The sequence below is a fragment of the Amblyomma mixtum genome, chromosome 4, assembly GCF_055824585.1.
Source record: "Amblyomma mixtum isolate Tamu chromosome 4, ASM5582458v1, whole genome shotgun sequence".
Taxonomy (NCBI): domain Eukaryota; kingdom Metazoa; phylum Arthropoda; class Arachnida; order Ixodida; family Ixodidae; genus Amblyomma; species Amblyomma mixtum.
In genome coordinates, this window is record NC_143015.1 from 47,200,057 (window position 1) to 47,213,975 (window position 13,919).

The window sequence follows — 13,919 nt, forward strand, 5'->3', positions numbered from 1 at the left end:
TACAACCACAAACACCGTTCTTGCATCCAGTGATAGGAATATGCGCATTCGGAATATTATCCTAAAGAAACCTGCTCAATAATAGCTATTTTTAGAGTGATGATAACAACCATTTGTCTTTCGAGAAATATCTCTCCTTTATTTACTCTTTCTCACAGCCGCCTACGTTGGATACAGCCTGAAGAGACGTCTGCTCGTGGCTGTATCCAGTAACCCATGCCTGAAAGCCTCAGGCAGCTTTATCTCCTCACGTTTTTTTTTGTTTTTCCTGCAGAGCAGGTTATTGCCTTCAGGCGGTTGGTCGGGGTTCCGGCTCTGAGCGGCTGTTCCAGTATTTATACGGGGTTTTGGCACCATAGCTGAAATCCGTCACAGCGGCCCCTTCCTGGGATGCCAGGAGCGCAGCCACTGAAAAAAAAAAATTGCCTGTTAAAGAAGATCTACAACATATGTAAGTTTACACTCGTGTCAGGAAGGTTTGTCGAAAGGACCCATGAATGCCATTGCAGATGTTTGGCAGGGAACAAATAAGCACGATGCTCTAGTGCTATGTAAGCACATCCGAAAGCAGTCTTCCACAGGCTCAGGATTAAAAACTGGAGGGGACCCTTAAGCTCAGCCTTAAGGGTATGACGGGATGTCGATAATGGGTTAATGCCCGTATATGTGTAATTCGTCATTCTCTGTTTAAATTCTCATACCACTCCTGGCGCAGAGCGCAGGGGTTAAATAATGTACCGCTGGCCTGCGGTGGTAGGTGCTGCCCCCAGTGGGGCTTACGTGACCCAGGTTGCTTTTCCGTGGAAACCTCTCGCGACCAAATAAATTTAACAGCCACCTGAACGGTGGGCAGTTCGCTCAAATTGTGGTGAGCAGCTTCCAATGATGCTCAAAGGTCACGTGACCTAACCAAGGTTGCCAGAACAGCTGGTTGTTCCGGCTGCGAGGCGGCAAACAGTCGCCAGCTCTACAGCCGGACCTTACATTGGGTTCCAAACGGACCATATATGTGTGCCTCTCTCAGTAGCCAATTTTTTTGGACCATTTCATACAAACTGCCGCTGCTGAGTACAAATGCCAAGAAGTACAGCGTAGAAACGCCATTATCTCCATCGTCTGTCACCCTTAGAGGAAGTCGCCGCCACTCTGCAGTCCAGCTCGTAGTTTTACTCCCCTCAACTGGGCGGCACTGTTCTGAAGTCTCCGCTGACTCGGCAAGACGGGCTACAGACCGCGCGGATATTCGCGGTTACGCCTGGCTTTGAAAATTAACGTTGTAATTATAGACTGGCTTCATGTGGTTTTACAAAACACTGGCAAGTAAAATATCTCAGCTACGCAACTGGAAAATGTTTCGATATTCAGGGAGACGTTGCGGAGCAGCACAAATAATGTTTCTTGATGGGAACTCGAAGATTCTCAGGTCGATCAGGCCGCCCGCGTACACTCTCCCCGGGCTACCTCCCTGTCCTTGGAAGCCTACTCCGAATCAGAAAGTCTGGCCCTTACATTCAAACACATCACCGATTACTACAAGAAGGAGCACCGGCGCTACTCGGCCCCTTGTAAGTGACTGGATCGCGCTAACGAGCGCCTCCCCATCATAATTCTCACTAACACTGTACTGCGCCCGGTGGTGCTTAAACATTTCAACACATCCTTTGATGGCGCGTGCCAGTTCTGTGGGGAGGTGGCTGACACCTTCCACATGGTTTGGGCGGGTCAGTCGAACCCATCTATCTCCCCCCAACCCCAACGCCATGAGAGAGGACCGGCAGGCGGCCCTGCTCGGCTGTCAGGACCTTAAGACCCAAAAGGCCTTGGTTCATCGGACGCGGGCGGCGTTGCTTGCCAATGGGGCCCCGGAATAGGAGTTCCACCTAGTATTGCGTGGGGAAAGGGCCAATATGACCTACCCTAATCACCTCTCTGTAAAAATTTAATACACGATAGATGTTTTTCATCACCACCTACAGGAACCTAGCTTGTATTTTTCCCTCTTCAGTGTCAGTCTACTGCTGAAAAAAAAGTAGATGAAATTTTTACGAGTATCTTGCTACCGCGCACCTATTAAGTAAATTAACCGCCAAATTACATTCAAAACCACAGACTGTGTTACGCCAAGGTAAACAAACGCTACAGAACGATGTGAAAGAAAAGCACTTAGTGAGATTTCTGAAGAAACTCTAGTGACTGATACGCAACTTGAAATTACAGTGTGATACATTGACCTTGGCAGCACATTATGCGAATAATAAGGAACAGTATAGGGGAGGGGTTAGAGTGAAGTGGTGAGGTTAGACAAGCAACCAGACTAAAATACAGTGCAGCGGCTGGTGCGGGAATGCCGTCACGGAGGTGTCATAATCCGGCCGATGGCGATGATTGGAAGTGCTTGGTGCTGACTCTGGAGGCTTTGTTGGAGCCACAGTGTGTATCAACTACCTGCTTTATTGGCAGATCATTAGAGACCATTTATTAAAAAATTAAAGAACAAATGGGGCCTCCTTTTGCGCTAGAGATAATGTTGTCAGAAATGCATTCCTTCTTAGTTTTCTTACCATTAGGTAGTACTGACGAAATTTCATGCGATTGAAGCTATGCTGAAGATATTTTCATTTAAGAAAATTAAAGTTGCGTTTTGAGTGATCACCACAACAGTGTTTGAGGCCGCTACGTGAGAGAAAATTGTGGCGTGTCGAACTGCGTAATGGTTGGTACGAAACCGTTTATCCATCCTCTTCTGTTCGCAAGAATGCACCATCCTGCTTTTATGCGTAACCTTCTTGTTACTTCGCTGGCAGTGGAGAAACCGAATCATTGCCATTGCAGGCTCCCTTCAGTCCATAAGGACAAACAGTTGCTGCAAATTTAGATCAAATAGACAGCTTTCAATTACAAATACAAGTAATAAAAAATTATAAAATGCTTCAAAGTATGCTTCATGAAATAATGTCTGGGGAAGAATGTGGTTTTATTCTTGTAACTAACACGATCTCTCAGAAAAAGAGAACCAAAATTGAGGACAAAAATACAACCCTGACGTTTCACTATAGCTTTACGCGAGTTTGCATAATTTGCCTCGAATTTAAAGCAGCACTGAAGCGGGGAGCATCTGTCAGCTGTAATAAGGGATGTAGTTTCGATCTTCTGTGATCATATCCCATTTGACAGACCTTCGCTGATCAGTTCAATGAGAACATGAAGTGTATCCTGCGGCAATAATGGAGCTAACTGCACATTGGTGTCCACCAAAGCGTAGCCGTACAGCTATAAAGGAAAGCTATGCAGCTTCCGCAAAAACTTCGTAGTTAACAAAAATTCTTGCTGGTGCGGGGTATTCTGCGGTAGAAATAAATTGGAAGATTTGAAAATTGGTGTTTGAGGAAAGGGAAAAGTGCAGTGACTGCCTCACATATCTCAGTGAACACCTGAACCGCGCTGTTAAGAGAAATAAGGAGGGTGGGAGTGAAAGAAGAAAGAGAGAAAAAGGTGCCAGAGTGGAGGGATCCGGAATAATTTCGACCACCTGGGGATTTATTTTATTTATTTAACCACACTGCAGGCCAATGCTTTGGCCCTAGCAGGAGGGGCATTTTACAAAGAATGCAAAGTAAAAAGGCTACACAAACAAAAGAAAATTGTCCAGAAATTCAACACTAGTATGTCTGGCAACAAATGAATACTTGTCCACAATAAAAGTTGGAAAAAAACTATACAAGAAAAAGGACATCAGTCCAAAATACAAAAAGTACAACATAAAGAGGCATTATATAGAAAGAGTGAGAAAATGACATGGTACAGTGCAAGAATACAGTGCAATCAAGGCGCCTCTACTTGGGAAAAAAAAGACATTCCAGTTCTGATAGAAAGTTATTCGATTAAAAAATGCTCGGTGGTAGTTGGTTCCATTCATTCACTGTTTTGGGGAAAAATCTGTTCTGGTAAGAATTGGTTTTTGCAAAAATCGGAGCCAGTGTGTATTGTGTAGTGTGCCTTGTTCGCCTGGTGGTAGCTTTCTGAATGCAGTCTGGAAGTTTAAACGGGACTTTACTTGACAAAAATTTATGAAGGAGCAGAAGTCGATTTATTTTACGGGAACCGGCCCGGACGCCAATCCTCAAGACGGAAAATTACCGGGTGATGCGACCGGCTGCAACAAGTATGGATCAAGGGAGCAGAGCAGGCCTAGGCGAAGAATGCCGCCACTCCCCAGAAGCGACTACAAGATCATTATTCGACCCAAGAAAGGACTCATGGTGAAGTCCCTCACCACCCACCAAGTAGCGCGCGCAATTGTCATGGCGTGCGGCCAGCAATGTAAGGACGAGGACCTACTTGTAAGGCTTCGCACCGGATCCAATATCATTATCGTTAGCACTCCGCACGAGCAAACGGCTCAGCTAGTGCGGCACATTACCCGTCTCAAATTCGACGGAAAGCCTTATGATGTAAACGCTTACGTGGCAGCACCGGAAGACGTCCTGCGCGGCGTGATCCACGGTGTAGAGCCAGGTACCCCTCCCGAAGAACTTAAAGCACACCTACGGGTCAGAACTCAAGGAGTGACCATACTTCAGGCAAAAATGCTCGGAAAATCCAAGACGGCAGTGCTCACGTTCGACGGCCCAGTCTTGCCGAAATTCGTCATTTATTACGGAGGTGAAGTACCATGCTACCAGTACCGCCCCACTAGGCAAGTGTGTTACGTCTGCTTCAAGCAAGGACACCGTTCCAACGTGTGCCCCACACCGAACATTATTGTGTGCGGACTGTGTGGAGTTTCAAACCCGCCCGCCGACCACGAGTGCACGCCCAAGTGCATAATCTGTGGCGAGGCACACCGGACCGGATCCAAGGAGTGCCGAGAGAGATTGAAAAAAGCCAGGCCAAAACCCACAGGAGAAAGAGGACGGAGCGACCAACGCGGGCGACCACCCAAGCGATGGCTCAGCTCAGAGGGAGAGACATCGAGGAGCCGATCGAGGTCCAACTCCTTCCCGCCTCTACCACCAGCCGGCCCACAGGAGGGGGAGAAGCAAGAGAAAAAGAAAAAGAAGAAGGTTTCCCAGACAAGCGGCAGCAAGGTGAGCTGGGCTTCTACCACTGCTTCGCACTCGGTAGGAAAGGGTAGTAACATAGACAACACAAACAACAAAGACAGTCGCGTCACAGAACCGAAGGACGCGAACAGCGATGCGCTCAGACGCGAGCTAGAACTCGCTCGAATAAAACAAAACGAGCTCGAACGCAAAGTTGAGGAACTCACAAAAACACTAAAGGACCAACAGCGGGAACTCGCCACGACTAGAGCCCTTCCAAAACAGCAACCACAGGCATCGAATGAAGGAGACCTTGAAACACGAATGCAACAGATGATGCAGCAGATGATGCAGGATATCATGCAGCAAATCCAATCGCAAATGCAACAGATGCAAGTACAATTCCAAGGGCAGATCGCAGAGATCAGAAGCGCTTTTCGAAAACAAAAACATACCGAAAACATTAGGGAAAAAGCGTACAACCGTCCAGCGCTAACAGCTTTCGCAAGCGAACAAGGCAACAGCAGTGACGCGTAAACATGATCAATACGTATCGGCAAGAACAAGAACACTTAGATATTTGGCAATGGAACTGTAGAGGCTACCGCAAAAAGCAGGCCCTTTTAAAACAATATATAAACACACAACTGACACCTCCTGATGTAATTGCGCTTCAAGAGACTGGAATCAAGCCGACCTTACAAGGGTACGAGGTTTACGAGAGTCAAAACGAAGGTAAAGCGGCCGTCCTAGTCAGCAAAACCATTACCGCCATCAGGCACGATACCATCGCCGACACCGACATCGAGCACGCGCTTGTTGAAATTATTCCGAAAAAGCGACAGGGAAGCAGCACGTTCTTACTTAACGTGTACAGCCCGCCGAGACAAAGAAAAGCCAAACTCTTCGAACTGTTCTATGGAGCGCACAAGCTGGCCAAAAAAATGCACTCATCATCGTAGGAGATTTCAACGCCATGGACAGGAGTTGGGGATACCAGAAACAAGACATCAAGGGAAGAACATTAGTGGAAGTAGCGGAGTACTTTGGCTGCAGTCTAATCACAGATCCTGCGACCCCCACGAGAATCGGAAATAGCGTGAGCACGGACACATGCCCGGACCTCACCTTCGTAAGGAAGAGCAGGGAGTCACAGTGGGAAAACATGATGGAAACTCTAGGCAGCGATCACTTTATCCTCCGGACACGAATAGCATCCGACATCATAAGACGCCAGATTGGACAGGCGAAAATCACTGACTGGAACGCGTTTCGCGGGGCTTGCAACAAATCTGAAGGCGGTATCCAATCACTGGAGGAATGGAGCGGCATGCTGAGAGAAACGCGACAACGATGCACAAAAAGTCTAAGGAGAACGACAGCAACGCCTGAAGTAGACGCCCACCTCCTCAGACTATGGGAAGCGAGACGCAGTCTCACCAAGAGATGGCGGAAGCAAAAACACAACAGGAAACTAAAACTAAAGATAGCAGAAATTACGGCAAAGGCGGAAGAATATGCGATGGAACTCGCGAAACAAAATTGGGAACAACTCAGCGACTCGCTTAGGGGAACTCTAGGCACGGCCAGAACCTGGAATCTCTTAAGAGCACTAATCGATCCGACCAAAATAAAATCAGAAAACAATAAAGCCATCCACAGGTTCATCCACTCCTTCGAGGGATCAGACATCACCCTACTGGAGAAGGCACGAGAAAAATGTTTCGGCGATCACAACCCCCCGCGATACCAAGGAACGTATCGAGGAGCCGAAAACGAGAAACTCGACCGCCCCATAACTGTGGAAGAGGTTTACGCGGCCATAAGAAACACCACCAGAAACACAGCAGCCGGAGCGGACAGAATCGACAACGCCCTAATCCGCAACCTGAGCGACGACCTCATACAAGAGCTCGTCAGCTTTCTTAACAAACATTGGGAGGCGGAGACGGTTCCCGAAGATTGGAAACACGCCGAAGTAATAATGATACCTAAACCTGGTAAAAAGCTACAAATTGAAAACCTCAGGCCCATATCACTCACGTCGTGCCTTGGCAAACTTTACGAACGGGTGGTAACTTTAAGACTGCAAAATTACATGGAAGACAACGACTGTGTACCACATACCATGTTCGGCTTCAGAGCGAAGCTCTCGACGCAGGACGTTCTCCTCCAAATACAAGAAGATGTCCTGCGAAACGTACCTCGGACGGGAGAAAATGTCATAATGGCCCTGGACATCAAAGGGGCATTCGATAACGTCAGCCACGAAGCGATCCTTACGGGCCTAGACAAGCTGGATTGCGGGCGCAGAATCCACGGCTTCGTCAAAGCCTTCCTGTCCGACAGAACTGCCACCATCGGCATAGGAGACCTTCGATCGGACAAAATTCGCACTCCAAATAAGGGAACACCCCAAGGGTCAGTTATCTCCCCCTTACTTTTCAACATAGCTATGATAGGCCTAGCTCGAAAACTAGAGAACATCGAAGGCATCAGGCATGCAATGTATGCTGACGATATAACAGTCTGGACAAACACGGGTTGTCTCGGAGAGAGGGAAGAAAGGCTACAGCAAGCGGCCTCTTGTGTAGAGCAATACCTCGCAGAAAGAGGACTCGCATGCTCGACCGAGAAATCGGAACTGCTGAGAGTCTGGAGAGGCAAGCAAAACCGGACCGTCCCAACCAACGAGGACCTAAAACTCAACGTCTACCTTGACGGGACACCCATACCCGAAAAGACAACAATAAGAATTTTAGGCATGTGGGTTCAATCCAACCAGCGCAGTACTCACACTTTTACCCTGCTCAAAGCAACAACACTACAAGTCTCACGCATGATCACCCGCATCACCAACAGGCGACATGGCATGCGTGAAGAGGACACACTCAAACTAGTCAGAAGCCTTCTAGTTAGTAGAATCACGTACAGCCTACCCTACCAGTGCCTCAACAAAAACGAAATACAACAAGCGGATGCCCTGCTACGCAAAGCGTATAAGACAGCGCTCCGACTTCCGCGCAACACGTCAACCGAAAACCTCATGGCCCTGGGATTACATAACACCTTTGAGGAGCTACGAGAGGCGCAGCTTGAGTCGCAAAAACTCAGGCTGTTGCAGACAACGACTGGAAGAGCGCTCCTGCAGAGGTTCGGATACCGCGAGCAGATGCGAGAAATGACGAGGACGGCAACGATCCCCGACGAGCTTCGCAAGACCCTCAAGGTAGCGCCAATACCAAAAAACATGGATCCCAACCTCCATCGAGGCAGAAGAGAAGCGAGGGCCGACTTCATCGAAAGAACATACGCTCCTCAAGCCACGACCGTGTATGCAGACGCGTCTTGGAGAGGAGGAGACACCAAAATCGCTGTGGCGGCGGTGGTCTATTCGTCTTTACGCGAAATGACCAGCGCGTCTCTCCGAGGCTGCACAGCTGCAGAGTCCGAGGAAGTAGCCGTTGCTCTAGCGGTGGCGGAGGGCTATAGAACCGGGCGGTCGCTAACAATAATCACCGACTCTCAAACAGCCTGCCGAAATTACATGAATGGCAGGATAGGTCGTCACGCGCTCCGTATACTCCTCGCAGCGAGCGACAGAATTAAAAACCAGGAAGAACAAAGCGACAAGATCCCACACAAAATTGTGTGGGTACCGGGGCACACGGGGGTGGCAGGGAACCAAGAGGCCGACAGGATAGCTCGAGGATACATTACTTTCCGAGCATCCGATGAGCCCGCGGAACTCGCGCCAGCACCCAGGGATTACTCGGCCATACTACAAAACTACAGAGGCAGAAGATTGCGGTATCCCCCACCGCACAAATCTCTCAGCAGAGAGGAAGCTGTCACTTGGAGAAAATTACAAACAGGCTCTTTCCCAAACCTACATATACTAAACAAAATGCACCCTACCATATACGCGGACAAATGTCCCTGGTGCGACGGAAAACCTACACTATACCACATCCCATGGGCCTGCCAAAACATAGACGTGGTCCCCAAAATACAAAACCCGAGTGCGGAGCAGTGGGAGACTCTGCTGTCCAGCGACCGCTGCGAAGACCAACAAGGTCTGGTACAGCGAGCTCAACGGGCGGCAGTGGCCAGCGGAGCCCTGGACTGAGGGCAACCGACCACTGATTAGAGGCGGACGACTTCGACAGAGAAGGCTCCTGGGGGTAAAATCAAGGAGAAAACGTCTCTGAAGATGCTCCCAAACCGCAGGAAAAAGGACTAGAGTAAAATAAAGTTTTTCCTTCCTTCCTTCCGGCGTATTGCTAATGTTCTTGTATTTTATGTTCTTGCATGAGTAGTGAAGGAGAACCATTAACTTGCACCAACATCGCACAACACACGGGGGCCTTTTGCGTTTCGCCTCTACTGAAACGCGGTCGGCGCGGCCGGGTTCAAACCCGGGAACTCTGGCTCAGTTGCTGAGCGTCGTAACCACAGAGCCACCGCGGCTGGTATGTTTTCTCTCATTATGTGGTACAAGAAAGCCCAAGTGGTAGCAAAGTATTATGTGGCAAAGTATGCCGTGATTGCGAAGATATATATCATAGGTTGGTTTAGGGGTTTGAAGTCCCAAAGCGACTCAGGCTATGAGGGACGCCGTAGTGCATGGCTCCGGAAATTTCAACCACCTGGGGATCTTTAACGTGCACGGACATCGCACAGTACACGGGGCTCTGGAATTTCGCCTCCATAGAAATTCGGCCGCCACGGCCGGGATCGAACCCGCGTCTTTGGGGCCAGCGACCGAGCGCCATAACCACTGAGGCGCCGCGGTGGGATAGATATCATAGACGTTTTATCATCAAGTGTTCATTTATGTTACAACCGGGTATTCCTGCATGATAGATTAAAACTGTTCCCTGACATGTGCAAAAAAAGAAAGGCTGAGAAGCGGGAGTGCCTTTATACAACCGTTGGTCATGACCCCTAGGACACCGATGCCAACTTTCATCACACCACTACCGAGGGGGCAATCGCCACATCTTTTATCTCTCCGCCGGATATGCCTTCGTGCCCAGTGCTCGCTATTGTAATATTTTAGTTGGTTGCTATATCAGCGTACAAGGTGTCATGTAATGTTCTAAGACATCGGCAAGATGCTGGCTCCTTCACCCAAATCGAAGTCCGTTACGCATAAACATCATGAGCCCATCTCATATGAGCCCATCCCATTTTCGATCACAGTTCCAAGGCAGGCAAGATATTCTGCAGAACGGGAGGTTTAACTCTGCCGCGTTAAAATTAGACCATGAAAATCTTAATTAAGTTTGTGGAACATATGTGATTATGAGCTCGTGTCGCAGACAACCCGGCGTCGGCGTCGTCGGTGACCGTGACCGAAAAATCCAAGAAAAAATTCAGGGGGCACTTTGACTGTCTAAAGTGCGTAGAGGCGAAAGCGTTTTACGCACCGCTTTCACTGCTTCTGTGGCACTGGTGGCGTCACATGTAATTGAGTACTAATTACTAAGAGATGACGAGTCACAAATTAATGGATAATGAGTGATTAATGCCTGAATACTAATTAACTACTAATTAATGACGCTTTAGCTTCGCCTTTAGGATTGGAACGCGACAGCGTGTTGTAGCGCTGCTAGGGAGTCCACGGAACACCACCACCCGTTCGGCGCAATGCCTTGCAGTTTGAACGCAACGGTTTTTGAGGAAAGGAAATGGCGCAGTAATTCTCTGTCATCTCGGTGGACACCTGAACCGCACCGTAGAGGAAGGGAGGAAGTGGGAGTGAAAGAAGAAAGACAAAGATGGCCCGTAATGATGAAAATGAAAATTGTATTTGAGGAAAGAAAATTACGCAGTAACTGTCTCACATATCTCGGTGGACACCCGTCAAAATTCAGGGGGTGGGGGGTGCACTTTCTTGACCTAAAGTGCGGTCACTGATGTGTGGCTAAGATGTTAAGCTTCGGCTCTAAGAGTGGAACGCGAGAGCGTCTTGCAACGCTGCCAGGGAGTCCATAGAACGCCATCGCCCATTCGGTTCTACGCCTCGCTCGTCGGTAAATTGGTTTTTGAGGAAAGGAAATGTATTTTTCTCTCTCATATCTCGGTGGACAGCTAAACTTCGCCGGAAGGGAAGGGAGGAGGATGGCAGTGAGCGAAGACACCGTATTCACTAGACGCGCCTTTGTTCGTTCGAAACCATCGAGCTGGCATGGCGGAGTGGATAGCATGCTCGTCTCGCATCCGAAGACCGGGGTTCGATTCACGAGCTCGACCAGTTTCTTACTCGGATTTATTTATTTATATGGTCTGACTAGAAAAGTTAATTAGGCTAACTGGGTAATTAAGCAATTAACTAAGCTCAGTCCCACTTACTTGAGCTTCACTATATGATCCCTTCAATTGGTTGCATGGTTACTAGCCAAAGTACAATTGGCCCCGTTTGAAATTGGCGCACTGTGACGTCACGACCGTTTCGACCAACTGAAAAGCGTGACATTTCTGTCGACAACTGCTGCTTACAACGATGGGGCATTAAAGGCTTTCGCCTTAAAATCCCCAGAGACGCGATCTAGGAGGCAGGTGGGCCACCTAGGCCACGTGACCTTAAGCGTCACTAGAACCTGCCCACCGGATAGTGAGCGAGCTACCCACTTTTGCAGGTGGCAGTTAATGATTGGTCGCTGGGGAAGAGCAACCAGCGCCACGGACGTCCCGCCAGTGGCAGCGCCTGCAATTGCAGTGCAGTGGCACATGGCCCAACCCCTGCATCACTATGCCAGGAGTGGTATGAGGGCTCCGAAGGATGTATGAATGGGAAGTAGACAGTGACCAATTTCGCATATATGGGAATTACCATTGCGCTATCGCGTCATACTCTCAAGGTGGAGATTAAGTGTTTCTTCCCGCTTTTTCTCTTCTATTCCTCCTGTCCAACCGCATTTACTATTCCAGAAATTATTCTCTTACGTTATGGTAACGATCGCTCCTATGTGTTGCTGCTCCTCGCTATTATTGTCTTTTCATCACATCTATGACCTGTAACTCACTGTAATGCACTCTCGTCGTAGATCAATCACCTCAAATATTAAAATAAAAATTAACAATTGTGAAATTGAAGGGGTTGGGTCATTCAAGTAAATTGAAATGATAGATAACCGCTTTAATTGGCAAGCGCGCATCAGCTCAGTCTTTGCAAAGCTATCATCTGGTTGTCATGCACTACTACAATGAAGAAATGATTTTCGCGATAAGGTGTTAGGAATCCCATATTATGCATTTATTCAAAACCACTTATCATGTTGTAAAGACTCTTGGGGATGGACACACACGACATATCTTCAACCACTAAGGCAGCTACAAAAACGAGCTTTGCGAATACTTGCTAACTCCAGCTATGACCACCCAAGCAAGGTCTTGTTTCATAAATTACAGGCATTGCGCTTTGACATACCTCGTGAAACAAATATGGCCACTACCGTGAATACTGTCCTCAGGAACAACCATCCTTTCCATGCATCACTATTCTACTCCTCCTCCGGCGCCAATAGAAATGCATTGGCAGGTAACTTTAATTTACCGTAAACCCCCATCAAAAAATGTGTATGGAAAATCGGCAACTTCAATTCAGGGGCTCAAAATATGGAACAGTTTACCAATGAAAATCAAAACTGCACACAATTTTGCCGCACCAGTCAAGTTGTATTTCTTGTCCTTGCTTTTTCATATTTAAGAGCTATATCATCTTGTGTAAGTGTGTAGAGTTATTAGGGGTATTTACCACGCATATGTAGTGCTGTTCTTAAGTTTTATTTCCCATGTAGCTACGGTGCTGTATTTATACTGTACTCATGTATGCAATATTATGCGTCGTGAATGTATATGTACCCCTTGCTCTTACATATTGAATATTTTGGTTTGTATCCTTACTTATATAAAATGCCTGTTTAATTACACGTTTGACTTGGACCCATGGACTAGCTGTTGGCTAAGTGTCCTTTTACCCTTTTGTATGGTACAAGGAATCAAAATAGCCTTTAACTGAATTGAATTTATTGCTGGTTTGTGCCTTCTAAATGTTGACTTGTGCATCTACAGTGACCTCTTAGTCCTAGTCAGGTGATTTGTGCGTAACATTTTTCCTGGAATCCACGGCAAGCTGTACACGCCGAAAATTTAAATAACTATATTCAAATAAAGCACAGACTAGCACATTTTTCTAGTGGAGCTCAAATGCACGCCCTAATTGGTTTGTAGCAAGAAGGAATGCCCCATAGATAACAAACAAGCACTAACCGCGAAGTTTTTCATTGCTGGTTTGAAGCATCGCATTTTCTTCGGTCTTACAAACTACAATGAGGAGGGCTAAATTTTTTCACCTCGTGTCCCCATTGTGGTCCTTTGTCCATAAGTCTTTGCTATAAAAAGCAGAAGCTCATGCGTTACATAGTAAATGTCATGAACAGCAGTAGCATTACATCTGCTCTCATAAGAGCTGCAATGCTCTGGCATTTCAGCAGCATGCTCTGTACACTGTGCTTCCAAACCTGATATCAAGAGAAAAATATTAAGAGAATGAAAGCCGCAAAATTGGCATTCTGTGGACTTACCGGCGATGAGAGCGATGTAGAGGACGTAAGCAGAAAAGCGGCCCATTTTTTTCGTTAGCTGAAAAAGCACACATAAATGTAAATTAATTACCTCAGCTACACATGTGCTTATCAACTAGGTAAAACCTAGATGAGGAGTGTGCCTCTGTGATACCCGTGTTTCCACTGCCATTCTTAGTACCTGCTGCTTAGTTTTTTTTCTTTGTGTCGTTGAATGTTTATGGCAGTTAGCGCTCAGATCCTTATAACTGGCGTACAAAGACCGGCAAATAGTGAAATCTTAATC

General features: G+C 47.4%; 1 long non-coding RNA gene across 1 annotated transcript; it reads right to left on the minus strand.

The window, feature by feature from the left end:
- Nucleotides 1-258: 258 nt before the first annotated feature.
- Nucleotides 259-13,688, minus strand: LOC149346428 (uncharacterized). The gene is made up of 2 exons (XR_016292076.1): nt 13,634-13,688; nt 259-408 (listed from the first exon to the last, which is right to left on the minus strand). It is a non-coding gene; the product is annotated as an uncharacterized LOC149346428 (long non-coding RNA).
- Nucleotides 13,689-13,919: the final 231 nt, after the last annotated feature.